The sequence below is a fragment of the Equus quagga genome, chromosome 8 (genome assembly GCF_021613505.1).
Source record: "Equus quagga isolate Etosha38 chromosome 8, UCLA_HA_Equagga_1.0, whole genome shotgun sequence".
Taxonomy (NCBI): domain Eukaryota; kingdom Metazoa; phylum Chordata; class Mammalia; order Perissodactyla; family Equidae; genus Equus; species Equus quagga.
Genome location: NC_060274.1, coordinates 95,359,241 through 95,377,223, shown reverse-complemented (window position 1 = coordinate 95,377,223; position 17,983 = coordinate 95,359,241). Strand labels below are relative to the sequence as shown.

At 35.7% G+C, this 17,983-nt stretch overlaps 1 protein-coding gene and 1 long non-coding RNA gene across 2 annotated transcripts in view; one reads left to right on the top strand and one right to left on the bottom strand.

The window, feature by feature from the left end:
- Positions 1-17,983, top strand: part of BMT2 (base methyltransferase of 25S rRNA 2 homolog) — a 71,218-nt gene that overhangs the window by 39,369 nt on the left and 13,866 nt on the right. The window lies entirely within an intron of this gene.
- Positions 13,000-17,983, bottom strand: part of LOC124243544 (uncharacterized) — a 33,231-nt gene continuing 28,247 nt past the window's right edge. Inside the window, exon 3 of the long non-coding RNA XR_006889702.1 lies at positions 13,000-13,577. This is a non-coding gene — a long non-coding RNA (uncharacterized LOC124243544). The remainder of the gene's footprint in view (positions 13,578-17,983) is intronic.

The following is a 17,983-nucleotide window of genomic DNA, read 5'->3' as shown; positions in this document are numbered from 1 at the left end:
CCTGACCTCTTCGGTTTCACCAGGCAGCACCTGTTGCAGCCACTGACGACTGGCTCCTGGAGGTCATTCCCTTCCTTCTCTGGCTCTCTCCTTGGCTTAAGGAGACTACCTACCTGTGGATCTGCCAAAGTCAGAACTATCTTCTTTAGATGAGTTGCAGTGTTGCACAGAATTCTGAAATGTTCCTCTGTGCCAAATTTATTAACACATTAATTCTAAGTTTATTCTTATTATACTGATAACAGCCAAATTCATCATATTGGGTAACTGTATATGGAAGAGTACATAGATACTTCAATTCTCAAATCATATATTATTTATGATTTTTTTGAAGTGGTATTCCTCATGTAGTGCTATATATTTATTATATTGTGTATGTTTCCCATTCTCCCTCAGTTCAGCTCTACTTACAGAAAGCCTTGAAAATAATACATGACATTTATTTATATAGCAGTTGCCTAAACTATATTCCTGCTGTGTAAATTTAAGGACAATAACTTTATCTTGTTTAACACTATCATCAACACCTAGTAAGTACTCAGTATATATTTGAATAAATGAAAGAAAAAATATGGAAACAGTTGAATAATCTAATATAGAAAGTTTAAGGGAAATTGCTTTACTTCTGGAGAATATTTTAAAATTAAGAGCGTGGCCTTAAACATTTGACCAGAGATGAAATGTGAACCTCAGGCAGAAGCCTTCGTTGAAATATGTAAGTTGTTGAAGAACCTTAGCTAGCTAGATTCTTTCCTACCTCAGGTTTCCAAAGCAGTGATTTTTAGGCTTCAAAGAAATATTGTTACCTGTGTTAATTTTTATCTAAGCCAGCAGTGATAGAGGTCACAGCACAGAACTTTTAAGCTATAAATATGAATGTAGAATAGTCAAGTATTTCAGAATGACGCTGTCTGTCTGCCTTACTCAATCTCTAAGCCTTTAGGCAACGTTTATTTGCTTTAAGAACCATCTAGGAGGAAAAGCCTATTCCTCCCAAGATCTCTATACTGTTATGGATTAACTCTAGATTGAATACCTATCCTCAGCGGTAGAAACAATTTTGAAAACCTGGGAAAGTCTGTATGTTTGAAAGTAAATTAATCTACTCTATCCTAAAATCACAATAGACTAACACTTTGTCTAAAAGACAGGGTTTTTTTAGGCCTTAATAGTAGCTGAGAACTTATGAAAAGGTTAGAGAATTTTAAAAGCGTTGTTATTCACTTAGTAACTGCCCAAGGGGCATTATAATCTTCTTAACCATTATAATTTTCCAAACCATTGTACTAGTGCGTAAACCTCCCTGAGGACAGATGTTGGAACCGTATTATTCTCTGCTGTAATTCTGGGGCCTAACACAGTAACCTCGCATATAAAGGAACCCAGTAAATCAATCAGTGAACGAATTCTCTGTCAGAAGGCACTGTAGAATTAATTTTAACCCAAATCCCCAATAGTGCCAATCTCATGATTAAGTTAACTGGCTTTAGAACATAGAGATGACTTAATTTAGGTTAGAACTAGGAAAATTAATAGTACTCTGTTTTCTTTGTATCCTTAGAATATCTTTTCAGTTCTGTCTACCATTGCGTAAGGTGATGTTGGTCCAAATTATTTAGAGTAGGATGCAGCCATAAATGTAACAGATTATGGATGATAACCAAGGAGAAAAACAAAGGATTAAAATGTTAGAAGTAGACTAAGAAAAGGTTTTAAAAAGGCATTCGGGGAGGGGTGGGGGGGGACTTTATATCTTCAGAAAACATTGGTAATCTAATACCTTTATCTACTATTTGGCTTCTCACCCTACTTAATATAAGATGATATATCCACTTTCAGCCGACTTGTACTTAATCACCCTGAATAAAGAGGAGTAGTTATTGCCATGGAACTAGGGCCATCATACAAAAAAATTAATAGGAGGAAGAAAGGGAAAGGGAGAATTTTTCAAAGCATAACAAATTAGAAACCTTAAGTAAGAAGACAGACGAAAGGTCAGATACATAATCACAAAATGTGACAGTGAGAGAAAAGACCTGTTATCTTAGAGAAAAGCAACAAATAATTCCAGAAACAGGCATATTTATTGTAGGAGTAGAGTCATATACATCTAGAAAAATTATTAATGATCATGAATACCCCTATTCAAGAAAAGATAATGTTAACTCGTTTTTTAAAGACAGGTAAGTCTATATTAACTCTTTAGAGATTTCCATTACATATAAAATACATTCTCACTCAAGCACTAGATGCCTGCCCTTAAAGAATCATGCCCTACCACAGAATTGCAGGTTGTTAAAAAATACTGAACTGCAGGTTGCCAACAAGTTGTTTATGTCATAAATAATAACAGATGAGAAAGTTGAAATAAACAGTATTTTAAAATATTATAACTTCCCTGTGTTGTTATATGATATCTCAAGACAGTCACTTAGGACAAGGTCATGAGTGAGTATAAATCTGCATTTCAGCTTGACGTTCTTTATAATTTTGAATTTTTTCCAACTTGCCCTATCTGATTTAGTCATTTTTTGTTTCAGTGTAGCTAAAAAATGTTTTTACTAAGAAAAGAAATGTCAGGTCTGTGGGGTTTTTTTTGTAGTTCCTTTGCATTTCCATTTTTAGATTATCTTCAATCTTGAGTTTCTTTGCCGGGAATCTTGATAAGCTACTCTTTCATGAGTCTTAGTTTAATTAAAACCAATAATTCAGTCTATCTATTCACTTAACCTGGGAGCAAGGAAACTCAATATGTTGTGTGTGCTGGGAAACAAATAGTAGTGATATGCCACTGTTATTTCTCTGTGTTTTGGAACTTCCTTTCATCCCTCAGCTAACCGTACACAACAATGGGGAGCTTGACCACCAGACACAAGAGATTCTGTGGGGGTGTGTATTAGTCAGAGTTCTCCAGAAGAACAGTACCAGTAGGGTGTGTGGGTGTGTGTGTAGAGAGAGAGATCTATTTTAAGGAATCGGCCCACATGATTGTGTGGGCTGGCAGGTGGAAAATCTGCAGGGCAGGACAGTAGGCTAGAGACCCAGGCAAGAGGTGATGTAGCAGCTTGAGTCTAACGGCAGTCTGGAGGCAGTATTCCCTCTTCCTCAGGTGACCTCAGTCTTTTTCTGTTAAGGCCTCCAATGATTGGATGAGGCCCACTCACATTATAGAGGGTAATCTGCTTTACTCAGAGTCTACTGATTTAAATGTTAATCTCATCTAAAAAAAATACCTTCACAGTGACATACCTAGACTGGTGTTTGACCAAATATCTGGGTACTGTGACCTAGTCAAGTTAACATGTAAAATTAACTGTCACAGGGTGTCTGTCAATTAGTGTACCAATAAAGCTTAATTTCTTATTGTAGAAATGAAAATCACAGACAAATAGAAGTTCTGATATTGGCTTCCCATACCAACGGATGATTTTATATATTCCCCACTTTTAGGAACAGTGTAGTGGCTACACTTTACAAATAGTCTTATTTGTTAAAACTCAAAGAAAATACTTATGAATGTTTCATTAAGTATGAGCTTTCATAAGTAAATCACTGACATATAGTAAAACCTCATTAATTTGAAATTCATGATTATTAACTCATCATAAATTTATCTCTGCTATAACTGGAAAAAGGATTTATTTTTTTAATACTTTTTACTAATCCATCAAGCACATTCTTTTCTTTTTGAGGAAGATTAGCCCTGAGCTAACATCTGCTGCCAATTCTCCTCTTTTTGTTGAGGAAGACTGGCCCAGAGCTAACATCTGTGCCCATCTTCCCACTTTATATGTGGTACGCCTACCACAGCATGGCTTGCCAAGCGGTGCCATGTCCGCACCTGGTATCTGAACCAGCGAACCCCAGGCTGCCAAAGCGGAACTGGTAAACTTAACCACTGTGCCACCTGGCCAGCCCCTGGAAAAAGGATTTTTAAACAAATAATGTAAGAAGTATTACAGTTGGGATATTTAAAAATTTAAGAATGGGAACTTTTCTTCAGACTTTTTTATTTTAAAAGTCAATATACATATTTGAAAAACATTATTTCTTAAAAAACATAGATGGCAACTAGACTTTTGGTGGTGAACATGATGTAGTCTATACAGAATTTGACATATAGTGATGTACACCTGAAATTTATGTTATAAACCAGTGTTACTTCAATTAAAAAATAATTCTTTAATGATTTTACATCTCAAAATTACTATTGCCTTCCATTTGCATGTGCATTTTTACATTGCTGCTTTCAAAGTGTGTATGCTATTCTATTTTCACCGGCAGGTAAACATACATGTCTTCTGTGGTCTTTGAATTTAATAGTTGTATAATAATTCATCAAGTTCCTGTTTGATATCTTCTGTCATGTTGAGCTTAAGATAAAACTTATAGTGACATTACAATTTAAAAGGTATGAATATTTCAGTGCTCTTGCTAAATATTTCTATTTTGTTTTACAAAAGGAATTATAAAAGGTTACCACAAATAGTATTCAGGTTGTGCACCATAAAAGCTCACCACATTCAAGGAGGAGCCATTCGCATGGTAGGCATATATACACTTAAATGAGAATAGATGTATGGATAGTCGTCTTGCCTTCTGGCCTAGCTTGGAGCAGCAAAAGAGAACACCATCATTAGTAAAACAAAACCCACACACTCACAACATTGCCTGTTCTATCTCAGCCTTTCTGGGCGTCCCAGGGGTCACCTCCCTCTCACACTTGCTGCTCTTGGAGGCCCAGTGTTGGCTCACCTCTCACTCTGACACTGACAAGCTCATCTCATTGGAGGTACTGTAGGGGTTGTAATAGGTTGCTAGTAGTGTGTGCACTTCAGGGTTTGGGATATGTGTGACCCACATATTTGCACAGCCAGTCTGCTTCTCATGGGCTCTGAAAAGCCTCTCTGGGCAGAACCAGGCTGGGCCACTGCATTCAGTTGTTTAGTTTGTGCAGTTATATACTGCTTAATACTTTTTTTATTTGAAGGGGGTACCTTTTCTCTAAATCACAAAGACACCATATAGACCAGCATGGCTCTGGAATTTTATCATTTTTCATTGTCATTAGTGTGACAATTGTGTATATGAACTTTACTTTGACCTCAGTAAGTACAAAATATTTTTATAATTTTTGCAATTTGTAACTTTAGGTGTATATTTGTTTGTATTAGTTTTTGTGATTACTAATGTGGGTTAATGGTAATGGCTTTTAGTTTACTTTTAGCATTTTCCTCATTATCTCTGTACATCATTTTTCCATTTATATGTACAAGTCTTGACTTTTTGCTTTTAACTTAAATTTCTTCTAATGTTATGACATTTTCTGCAAACTATTATTGACCTTTCTTTACTTATTGTTTGTTTACATTTTTATTCAAATAATCGATTTTTTTCTTTATGATTTTATTTTAGTGTTTCAAAGCTTAAGAAAAAGATTATTTTTCTTCAGACTAGATATTTTCAGCTACTTTTTTCTTTAGCACAAATTCTGGATCTGACTTGCCTGGGGTTCAGATTACAGTCGTGCATCATTTAGCGATGGGGATACATTCTGATAAATGCATCATTAGGCAATTCTGTCATTGTATGAACATCATACAGTGTACTGAAGCGGAACAAAATTTGCCACCCCATCATGTGTCTCTTTAACATGAGAATTGGTTTAGGCTGATTATTATTATTATTATTATTTTTTTTTTTTTTTTTTTTTTTGATGAAGAAGATTGTCCCTGAGCTAACATCTGTGCCAGTCCTCTATTTTGGATGTGGGACACCACCACCGTGTGGCTTGAAGAGCGATGTCTAGGTCCGCTCCTGGAATCTGAACCTGCAAACCTTGGACTGCCAAAGCAGAGTGCATGAACTTAACCACTATGTCACCAGGCTGGCCCCTAGGCTGATTATTTTTAAGAAACAAAAGGCTCAAAGATTTTCTTGTTACTTCTTCTTTAATTGCCTAAAAGAATTCAGATAAAAACCTGTCTCAGCGAGCTATCACCTTAGCATAACATAAACTAGGTAGTAGACAGGGAAGAATCTAGAAAAGCCTGTCTGTTGGGATCCCCTCTGTGTTCTGTTTCGGTGTGGCTAAACACTTTGTTTTCCAAACATTGCTTTTTTTACCTACCTGTGAACTGCTTTTCTTCCTTTTGAAGTCCCTGACTCTTCCCCACTCCCCAACATCATCTTTTGTTTTTAAGCTGAGGATGGTATTTAAGGTGAGAGTTTCAGCCACTTTGGCAGATTACTTGGTTTTCCCCCATGTACACATGTTAGTAAACTTGTTTTTCTCCTGTTAATCTGTCTCATGGTAATTTTTTTCTTAGACCAGCCAGAAGAATGTAGAAGGGTAAAGGAAAATTTCTTCCTCCCTAAAGTACTTAACACGAATCTAGATGTTATAGCCTACTACACACCTAGCCTGTATGATATAATCTCATGGGACCACCATCGTATATGCGGTCCGTTGTTGACCAAAACATCGTTATATGCACATGACTGTATGTATGGTTCAATACCATTTGTTCTGAGGTTTATTTTTATATATGATTTAAGGAATGCATCTAACTTATCAGATAAGTTTTTTTATGTAGCTGAAGCTGTTCTGTATTCCATTCTTTGGTTCTTAATTCAGTTTTTATTTACTCTGTAGTTTTGAATATTATTTTTTTGTTTCAATTTCTAGAAATTAGTTTGATTTTTTATTTTCCCTCATCCCTTTCATTGTTCCTCTCAGTTCAAAAGCGATCTTTTTGGGAGATAATTGGTTGCAATTGAATTAAATATTAAATAAGTTGGGACAGCAAACACTTTTACATTGCTTAGTTTTCCTGTATAGGAACATTTATTGAGATATTCATAACTAGTTTTATAGCTTTCTTTTTGGAAGTTTTTTGTCCTTAGATGAGATATTTATTATATTTTCTATCAGTTATGCAAAATCAGTTAACTTCAAATACAAGTTTTTCAAATACATTAAAACTATCCTTTAACAAAAAATACGTTGTTATGCAGAGGCTAGTATTGTTAGGCTGGTATTTACTCCTTTACATCCTTAAAGATAATAAACTGTATTTTCTTTCTTAAAAAGTCTGTAATTCAGATATTATATTTTTTAACAGTAATCAAAATGAGGGCATTCATTTTAACTGAATTTTCTAAGTTGTATACTTACTTATATTTATAGCTTAAAAATAGCAACATTGGGGCTGCCCGGTGGCTCAGCGGTTAAGTGTGTACATTCTGCTTCAGTGGCCCAGGATTCGCCGGTTCGGATCCCAGGTGTAGACATGGCACTGCTTGGCAAGCCATGCTGTGGTAGGCATCCCACATGTAAAGTGGAGGAAGATGGGCATGGATGTTAGTTCAGGGCCAGTCTTCCTCAGCAAAAAGTGGAGGATTGGCAGCAGATATTAGCTCAGGGCTAATCTTCCTCAAAAAACCAAAAAAGATGAGGAACTTCCAGTTTAGACACCAAGTGTCCTCACCTTCATTTGAAAAATAGCAACATAGGGTTCAAATTGATCTTTAAGTAGCCAGTGTGTACACATATACACACACAGACAAAACTATTAGTCTTTCTTATCCCTCTAATCACAGAAGCAAATATTCTTAATAAACTTCTAAAATTATTAGTGGCTAATATAAAGAGTTCTTTTCAAAGTATGGTAGGGTAGGCAGAATTCTAAAGATGCCCACACACCCCTTGCTCCCCAAACTTTCATCCCTTGTTTATTCAGTCAAATAGTAATATAGGTGCTGCTATGTAGGGATTTTGCAGATATAATTAAGGTTACTAATCAAATGACCTTAAGATAGGAAGATTATCTCAGTGGGCCTAATCTAATCATATGAGCCCTTGAAAGCAGAGAACCTTCTCCAAATGCAACGGAAGAAGAGAGGAAAAGAGCATGTCAGGGAGATTTGAAGCATGAGAAGGATTCAGAGTGCTGTTGTTGGCTTTGAAAATGGAGTGGGCCATGAGCCATGGATTACAGGTGGCTTTTAGAAGCTGAGCAGACAGCCAGCAAGGAAACAGGGATCTCAATCCTACATATACACAGAATTGGATTCTGCCAACAACCTAAATGAGCCTAGAAGTGGATTCTGGCCCCCTCACAGAACCCCAAAATAAGAGCCTAGGTGTGCTGAAACCTTGAATTCAGCTTTATTAAATGCTAAGCAGAGTAGCAGCCAAGCCTGCCTAGACTTCTAACCTACAGAATTAGGTGGTGTTTTAAAGTTGTTTACAGTAGTTTGTTACACAGCAATAGAAAACTAATACATATGGTTAATTTATTTTCAAAACGAAGAACTACATTCATAGTACATTTTTTCGTAGCACATTTGTTTTATGCATGGACAACTGTAAAGTTATATCCAAACTGCCACTTCATAATTGTTAAAAGTTCAGGCTGCTGAGTCAGATCAATTTTAATTCCTTCTGAAATCATTTACTAGCTATATTACCTTTAGTGTGTTATCTTCTCTAAGCCTCATTCTCCTCATCTATAAAATGAGAATAATAGTGCCTACTCATAAGAACTTTTCATTGCCAGTGTAGTGGCCACTGATATATGATTATAATGATCACCATGATGGCCACACAAAGAAGGTTGTTAATAAAAGCAAGATTGGGGCCGGCCTGGTGGCGCAGCGGTTAAGTTCACATGTTGTGCTTCTTGGTGGCCTGGGGTTCTCCGGTTCGGATCCCAGGTGTGGACATGGCACCGCTTAGCAAAAGCCATGCTGTGGTAGGCGTTCCGCGTATAAAGTAGAGGAAGATGGGCATGGATGTTAGCCCAAGGCCAGTCTTCCTCAGCAAAAAGAGGAGGATTGGCAGTAGTTAGCTCAGGGCTAATGTTCCTAAAAAAAAAAAAAAAAAAAAAACAGGAATCTGGGCATTGGCTGAGAAGCTATGGCTGAGATCTTTGCACCTAATTCTTTATACCCCTCTCCGGTCTCTGTACATGGAATTTTTGGGTTATCTTTTCAGTTCTACTTCAGATGTTTTGCTTAGAAACTAGATACTCATGCCTTTCCCATGAAGCAAAGTTTCCCAAAGAAGTTCTGTAAAATAGGTAATACATAATTGAAAAAGGAATTTGTCAGCAAAATAAATTTGGGAAAACATTGAACTAAAAAAATTAAATTGAGTTTCTTAATTATAGAGCTATTATATGGTTACATGCCTGTAGCTCTTGAAAAAGAGAATATATTTCCCACATTCATTGACCTATTGACAAAGAAGCATCTTGCAAGGCTATTTTATGAAATGCACTTTGGGAAAAACTGTCCCTTCAGATATAAATCGTTAACTCCATGTCTTTTCATTGTTAAAGCTTGACTTATCTACTTAGTGCAGATTATTTAGTCCATAAGCAGCCTTTACTCACCACACTTAATCTCCCTGCAATATATTTTTTGTTCTTTACTACCAAAATATGGAGGAGAAGCTGTTGTCTGGCTGTTAGACATTGCCATCAAAACCAATAATGTTTGGCAATCAGAATTTCAGAGATGTGTGATACATATAGAAATGAAATGGATTATATGAAAAGTGCTAAGAAGGAGTGGCTAAATAAATGAAAATAAGCCTTCAATGAGAGTCAGAAGTTTCCTATTTTAAGTATTTTTTTCTGCTATTCCTTGAAGAAATGACTGAGACAAGAGGACAGATAGAACTAATGATTATGTGATCCAAGGTATCTAGTAATAAATTTTACCCACTTATTTGTCATCTATCAGCCCTAAAAGTTGGCTTTAGAATAATTTCTCTTATATATATGACTATCATGAATTCAAGGAGTGACAGTGCTATTAAATATTCTCAAAAATGCATTTTCTTCTTGTTTTTTCCCTCAGAAAGATATGAGGTGGAAATCTGTTGTTCCGCTTTCCCTGCTTCAAACCAGCAGGGATAGTAAATAAGGCTTAGATCATTGATTTCAACCATTTTAACCGTAGAATGTTTTCTTCAGAGGAAACATTTTTTTTTTTCCTTTTTCTCCCCAAAGCCCCCCAGTACATAGTTGTATATTCTTTGTTGTGGGTCCTTCTAGTTGTGGCATGTGGGACGCTGCCTCAGCGTGGTCCGATGAGCAGTGCCATGTCCGCGCCCAGGATTCGAACCAACGAAACACTGGGCCGCCTGCAGCGGAGCGCGCAAACTTAACCACTCGACCACGGGGCCAGCCCCGCAGAGGAAACATTTTATAGTCTGGTCAAAGGGTACAGAAGTTGTAGCCTCCACATATCTCCCATATATGCCTTTGTTAGCCCTTGAATGGAGTCTAGAAAATACCTACAGTTCTATAGAGAGCACTTTGAAAAAAACACTGTTGTAGGGGCCCGGTGGCTGAGTGGTTAAGTTCGCGCACTCCGCTTCAGTGGCCCGGGGTTTCACAGGATTTCACTGCTTCGGATCCTAGGCGGACATGGCACCGCTTGTCAGGCCGTGTTGAGGCGGCATCCCACATGCCACAACTGGTAGGCCCCACAACTAAAGAATATACAGCTATGTACTGGGGGGATTTGGAGAGAAAAAGCAGAAAATAAAACCACTGTTGTAAAGTACACACTTGAGTAAATATTGCCAGGTTTTCTTATGTAACAAGCAAAAAATTTTACTTAGAGTTTACAGATCCCTCTTAATAGAGAAGTTCAAGATGCTGTTGTTGACACTGGCAGCATGCCAGACAAAATTATGTAGGAAATAAAATCCTGTATTTCCTTACTAAACTACTTAACCAGCAGGTTGGGAATTGAGGGGGAGAGAGTTAAGAAATATGATTTTGAAATATGATCTTGTTTTGGAAAAGAGAACAAAGACAATATTGGGTAAAAAACAGCATAGGAAATTTAAATAGAAAGTTATCATTTGAAAGCCTATACATTTTTACATATAATAAGGTTTTTTCTTAATACTTTCTATTGTGTAAAAAAGGAAAAACTGTCAAATGAAGTTAGAAAGAAGACTATGAATTCTTAAGTTTTAAAAATGTTTTCACATAATACAATTCTAAGATTCTCTGCATAAATTTTTCTAAAGAAACAAAATGAAAATTTACTGAGGAACGTAAATGAACGTTTCAAAGAGGTTAAAATGTAGAGGAAGCATAAACTTTTAGCCAAACTGTTTTCTAATCAGTGTGTTTTATCACTTGACAGAATGTAAATGAAGGGAGGTAGTGCAGATATGCTGAAAATAGAACCCAGTCTAACAGTATTTCAATTAGTTGTCCTTCAGAAAGTCATTTGCTTCCTGACTAATCAACCTCTTGGCTTGTTATATAAATTTTCCTTATTAGAACAATAATTTTTCCAAATATTTGCCTTACCAACATTAGTAAATTCAGCTATTCCTTTTTTGTTTCTCATAAGACATAATGACAGGGTTTTTTTTTATTGCTCAGTCTTTCAGAATCACATTTTGCATGTCAAAAAAATGCTTTCGAGGGGCCAGCTCCGTGGCCCAGTGGTTGGGTTTGTGCGCTCCACTTCGGCAGCCCGGGGTTTCACCAATTCGGATCCTGGGTGCCGACATGGCACCACTCATCAAGCCATGCTGGGGCAGCAACCCACACACCACATCTAGAAGGACCCACAACTAAAAAAAAAATATGCAACTACATACTCGGGGGCTTTGGGGAGAAAAGGAAAAATAAAATCTTTAAAAAAAAATTGCTTTCAAATATAAGGCTTACATACAGCCTACTGCACCTTTAGAAAATGTGTTCAAATGCCCCAGAGCAGTCTCCAGAGAACATAAATAGTGCTGCCGTAGACCACAAATTTTATTAAACTGTTTAATGAAGTTACAGTGCCTATACCACATTCCTATTGAATATGCTTGATCGTGGTAAATTGTCTATTTTGGTTGAATTTGATGTTAATTTCTGTTCCGATGAAGACCAACTGTGCTTCTTAAAATTGAATTCCATGAGATATCTTTTCATATTTAAAATAAATCTGCCTTTTACTTCAGCTGTTTTCTGTTCCTTACAACTAAACTGTACCAGACCAGGACAATGGTTCTATAAACCCTTGTCTTCATCATCACTGCCTATGCTTGGAAACTCAGATGATCCAAGCAGAGTCTGTGAACCACCCAAAACTGTATCAAAATGTGATTTGTGTCATATATGTGCATTGTTTTCTGGGGGGGAAAAAACCCATAGATTTCATCAGATACTCAAAGAGGTCTGTTACCCAAAAAGATTAAGAACTACTGCTAGCCTCATGCAGAGACCCTCACATCCTAAGTGACAGTGCTTTCTATTCTGCCTCTAGGTTGAGACAGTGAAAGACTGACTCACTATCATTGGATCTGACAGTGCCATAATTACACCAGTTTTTATCCTATATATGGCACATTTTAAAAGGTGTCCCTTAGAGCTTTGCTGCTTAGATATATATTAACAATCTGACAGCATAGATTTTCATGAAGTTTGGCCCTTGAGAAAATTCACTGGGTAGTAACCTTTTTCCTAATGTCTTAATTTTTGTTCATTTTATTATTTTCAGCTGGAATTTGATATAAACAGGTTTGAATTGGGTAAGAGAGTGATACTTTATTCTGTCTTTATACAACACTCTGAGGAAGGTGCTACTATTATTCCCATTTTAATAACTGTTTTCTATTTTGGGGGGGAAATTACATTGTTATTGTTCTATCAAAACAGGTAAGTCGGGCTGGCCCCGTAGCTGAGTTGTTAAGTTCACACGCTCTTCTTCTGCGGCCCAGGGTTTTGCCAGTTTGGATCCTGGGTGCGGACCTAGCATGACTCATCAAGCCATGCTGAGGCAGCTTCCCACATAGCAGAACTAGAAGGACCTACAAATAGAATATACAACTATGTACTGGGGGGGTTTGGGGAGAAGAAAAAAAAGATTGGCAATAGATGTTAGCTCAGAGCCAATCTTTAAAAAAAAAAAAAAAGTCAGTTTGAAAAATACTGCCATATACATATAGGTGCTTATTCATGGTAGTGGAACTGGATTACAAGTCATGGATAAGTCAATGAAAGAGCCATTTCAGATAATATTTTCTTCTCTGTTTTCTAGGAAATGTGATTAGAGGCTCACTTTTTGGTTTGTTTTTAAATTTCAAAGTGAGTTTTAAAACAATGTTAAGGGCAGAAGAAACAACAAAGTGTCACTGTTGACTTAAAAAAAGAACTACAATACAGTGAAATCAGTGACTGGATAACATTTCAAAAGGCACTTTATGAGTTTCAGAGATTCTATGGAAAGTCCACACTATTTGGAAACACCTTTACACTTACTGTGCTTTCTGACTGGAATGACAGTCACCCACCTCAACAATCCACGCCTTTATTCTCCACTCTCCCCTCCCCATTTTCTCCTGGGAAAAGCCTGCTTATCCTGGCAGGTCTCAGCTGTGGGTTTCCCTTCTTGTCCACCAGTCTTCTTCTATTCGTGTAACATTTTACACACTGCTCTACTGTGCAGTCATTGCTTTGTTTCACGTTATTTATTTGCATGTGCGTCTTCTTCACTGTACTGAATTCCTTTGGTGTCAGGACTCTCTTGATATCTCATAAACTCGATATCTGATAAACAGAGGCAGACAGTTAACAATAGGTATTCAAAAAAGGTTTGTCAAATTATAGGTATGTATACATTTAAATCTGTTCTTAAAAATGATACTAAAAGTACTTGGAGTTTTTGTAAAAGAATTGAAATACTGTTTAGATAAATAATTTTAAATTAAAATAACTCCTAAACTAAACAGCCTTAACTATATATTTGAGTATAGCTATTTATTATAAACTTTTATAAATTGCCTTCCAAAATCTAATCTATATTTCTGATTTTATAACTTGAACTTTCAGGTTGATAGCCCTTATATTTCCACATCGAACACATGACCTGACAAAGATTTTGTATTGCTTGTTTTGTTTTTGTATTTTGTGAGTGAAAGGTCCTCTGAAATACGGTTTGGATGCCAAGATACTGGAATTTCCAGATCCTTCAGCTTTACTGAGGAAGAGTAGTTCAGTTGGTATTATTCAGAAAAAGGTCAAGATCCTATTATACTATTTAATTATTTCTTTTGTTAAATGATTTATTCTTACTTTGCTTAGACCAATTTTTTTAATTCCAGATATCTAACCACCACATTAATCACCATTTACCTTGCAAATAAAAGGGGCTTTTCCTCCAAGTAAATATATACGATGAGAATTTGCATAAGTAGTAATGTTTGTTGTTGAATTTTGAAGTATTGGTGCTTCAAATATTGGTGTCAGGATTTAGTCTTTACCAGTAAAAATCATCTTGATGTGAAAGTAGTTCTTGAGAAAACTGGTAATTCAGTGTCATTTTAGTCATATCTATATTCAGTATTTTAACAATTTTGTTTGTAGAAAATATCTAGAATGCCCATATTCCAAAAAGGATATAAGTGCCTTAAAAAAACAGATACAATTTTGAAAATATGAAAAATATTGTGAGTGAGGAAAACAAAATGTATGAAGAATAATATGAACCAGCGGTGTGGTTAATGTAAACAATACCTACTGAGAATTCCTATATACTTGTTAGAAGTGAGCTACAAATTTAGCCTATGATCACCATGGGTTTCCTAGAAAGGAAGTGCTCCATTCCTTCAAAATCATTTTCTTTCCACTTGATCGCTTTTATCTAAGTGAAATGAACCTGTGCTGGTTTAGTTCATTAGACCTTGTCCCTTTAGGAGGCCCATAAATAGAATTCAGGGGTCCATGAACTTGAATGAGAAAAAATTAGTCTTTATTTTCACTTACTTCTAATTAAAATTTAACATATCCTTCTCTTACAAATGTAGGCAGCGAAATTCACTATCTATGACTTTGTCACTTATAGAAAGCAGAGATATTTAGGTATCATATTGTAGTTACTGTACATATCTCAGAATATTATTTACTCATCACTACTTTGAAATTATTATAATTATTAGATTCACTGCTACATCCTTATTATTTAGTAGTAGTGCTAGCACTACTCTGTAGTTTTTAATTTTTTAATAATTTAATGAAGAATTGATTCTAACATTAAGTTCCTTCCGATGTTATATATATTGCACATATTAATGTATTAGTAAAGTCTCTCAGTTAAGATCATTTAAGATTAGCTCCCTGGCCTTTTTTGTTGAAGAAACTTCAAAGTCATTTAATAGATTATTCAGAGCCAATTTTTGCCCTTAGCACAGCTAATGTATTCACATAATACAATACTTTCATATCAGTGAACAATAATGAAACACTACTTCTGTTTTTAAATATCCTTTCATAACTTTTGGATCTGTTGTCACAAACTCATTTTATGCTGACCACTTAGACTAAGTTAATTTTATCTGTTTATATATTCTACTTTAAAAGAACAATGGAATACTACTCTGCCATAAAAAAGGCAACATCATTGCCATTTGCAACAACATGGATGGACCTTGAGGGTATTATGCTAAGTGAGATAAGTCAGACAGAGAAAGACAAATACCATATGATTTCACTCATATGTGAAAGATAAACAAACAAACACGAATAAGGAGATTTGTGATTACCAGAGGAGGAGGGCGAAAGGGCTAAAGGGGCCCATATGTAAACTAGACTGTTGGTGGTGAACACAATGCAGTCTACACAGAAACTGAAATATAATAATGTACACCTGAAACTTACACCATGTTATAAGCCAATGTGACCTCAATAAAATAATTTTTAAAAGTTAAACTAGAATATGGCTAGCACAATATTCCAACTCATCTCTCAAACTTGAAAGCCTTTTTTTTTTAAAGTTGGGTAAATATTCTTAAAAACACCAAAGAGCTGATAAGGCCAAACTGCAAATACTGGCAGGAACCTAGAAAGGTAGGCAGAGCACAAAGCTTCTTTGCCTTGAGAGCTTTTGTCTAAACTGGCAAATCTGGACTTTGGTTTTATACTCCACTGACAGAGTTGAAGATCCAAAGAGTTACCTTCTCACTTTAAGGATGAACCAGAATAAATCTACCCCATTCACCTATAACGTGACAGACCCTGACAAGTTGAAATTACAGGACATCCCAAGCATAATCTCCTAGTCCAAATTCACATCACCAGAGTGGTCCAAAAAACTTCAAACCCTGAATTCATTTAGTTAAAAGTGGTCCTACACTGGTGGTATCCCAGGTTGCCTGACAGAAGCAAAAATGAATACTTAGGCTCAAAGAGTCTTCATAAATAATTTTTCAAGAAAAATAAACAGCTCACAGTAAAAAATAATTACCAAGTATGTATGGAAAAAAGATACCATGATCTAAAGCCAGCAGACAGCAAGAACAGATCTATAAAGGCCTCAGATAGTAGAATTATGAGTCCCAGTTTATAAAATAAACTATTTCTTAGAAAAGAGTTGCTTGAAAATTTCTGCCAGGACTAGAAACTTTGATTTATTAACCATTTGGAAAGCCAAAATTAAAAAAAAGAACTTCTAGAAGTGAAAAATAAAATAATTAAAATAAATAACTCACTGTATGGCATGAATTGAAGAGGAAATTATTACACTGGGTGAGACATATTAAATGAAATTATCCAGAATGCCACATACAGACAAGAAAATAGAATAAACAAAGAATTAAATTAAAATGGTTAACGACATGGCAGATAAAATGAGAAGGTCTGACTTCTTATTGGAGTTGCAGGCGGAGAGGAAAGAATTGGAAAGCAAACCCTTACTAAAAGAAATTCTGAAGATATATTTCAGGCAAAAGGAAAATGATCCCAGATGGAAAGTCTGAGGTAAAAGAAGGAACCGAAGAGCCAAAAAATAGCTGTTAGTAAAAATGTAGACAAACATTAATAAAACAGAATACACCAAAAGACTAATGTTAAGTTGTGTGGTTAATAGAATTTAAATGTTCTCAAGTATTTGTATGGTCTGGGAAAAGGCTAAGGTTATTCAGTAGTTGAGTATATGTTTTTCTAAGAGAATAGAAACTGTAAAATATTAAAATTAGTAAAATGAAAAAACATGAGATTATTAAAATTTAAAAAAAAATCTAAAACCTGTTCTCACCCTTGGCTATACAATACATTCACTTGAGGAGATTTTAAAAATCTTAATGCCTAGACTCCATCCTATACCAATTAAATCAGAATCTCTGAGTGATTTTAAAGTTTCTAGGGTGATTCTAAAGAAAGCAAGGAGGAGGAGAAAAGAAACATAGTACAGGTAGAGCAGATAGAAAATGCACAAAGTAAGATACTAGATATAAATCAAAATAGGTCAGTAAATCACATTAAAAGATCTAAATACTGTAGTTAAAAGACAGATTGTCAGACTGGATTTAAAAATCCAATTGATGCTGCTTATGAGAGACATATCCAAAGCATAAGACTTTACAATAAATATCATTTCTAGAGAGAAAGGAGATTTTTCTTAATGATAAGATGTGTGATTTAATAGGAGAATATAACAGTTTCATTTGTATGTGCCTAATAATATAGCTTCAATATATATAAAGCAAAAATTGACAAACAAGTCTACAGTTGTTTTGGGGAGATTTGTTTTATTTCTCCCAATATTGTAGTTTGATAAATTTCAAAACTCTAAGGAAGGGGCTGGCCCCATGGCCAAGCGGTTAAGTTCACGTACTCCACTTCAGCAGCCCAGGGTTTCGCCAGTTTGGATCCTGGGCGTGGACATGGCACCTCTCGTCAGGCCATGCTGAGGCGGTGTCCCACATGCCACAACTAGAAGGACCCACAACTAAAAATATACAACTATGTACCAGGGGGCTTTGGTGAGAAAAAGGAAAAATAAAATCTTAAAAAATAAAGAAAGAAAATGTTAAGACATTAAGCTCTTGGTTAAAAATGTAACCTCTCTTTATTGCATTCTTTTTCTGAAAAAAAATCAACTTTAGATTATACTATTTTCACTTACAGTGCCTTTTCTAGGAGCTTAACATACTTCTGTAGTTTAACACATCCTAATGGGC